Source organism: Diaphorina citri, unplaced genomic scaffold (genome assembly GCF_000475195.1).
Source record: "Diaphorina citri unplaced genomic scaffold, Diaci psyllid genome assembly version 1.1 scaffold144712, whole genome shotgun sequence".
NCBI classification, from domain to species: Eukaryota; Metazoa; Arthropoda; class Insecta; order Hemiptera; family Psyllidae; genus Diaphorina; species Diaphorina citri.
The window spans coordinates 1-230 of record NW_007521630.1 but is presented as its reverse complement, the minus strand read 5'-3'; the positions used below and the strand labels follow the sequence as shown (position 1 = coordinate 230).

The window sequence follows — 230 nt, the reverse complement described above, 5'->3', positions numbered from 1 at the left end:
ATTGCCCCGGGTGAGGATCGAACTCACGACCTTAAGATTATGAGACTTACGCGCTGCCTACTGCGCTACCGAGGCTGAATGACGGGAAGGGAGCGGAAATGTGAATTTCAAGAATGACATAAAACATAAAACGATAATAAAATACTAAACAATACCTAGCCAGCCTAGTTAGCTTAGTTGGTAGTGCGTCTGCCTCGTAAGCGCTAGGCCGCGGGTTCGATTCCCGCCCG

The 230-nt window shown here is 49.1% G+C and overlaps 1 non-coding gene across 1 annotated transcript; it reads right to left on the bottom strand.

The window, feature by feature from the left end:
• Positions 1-2: 2 nt before the first annotated feature.
• Positions 3-75, bottom strand: Trnam-cau. The gene has a single exon. It is a non-coding gene; the product is annotated as a tRNA-Met (tRNA).
• Between the last annotated feature and the right edge of the window lie 155 nt (positions 76-230).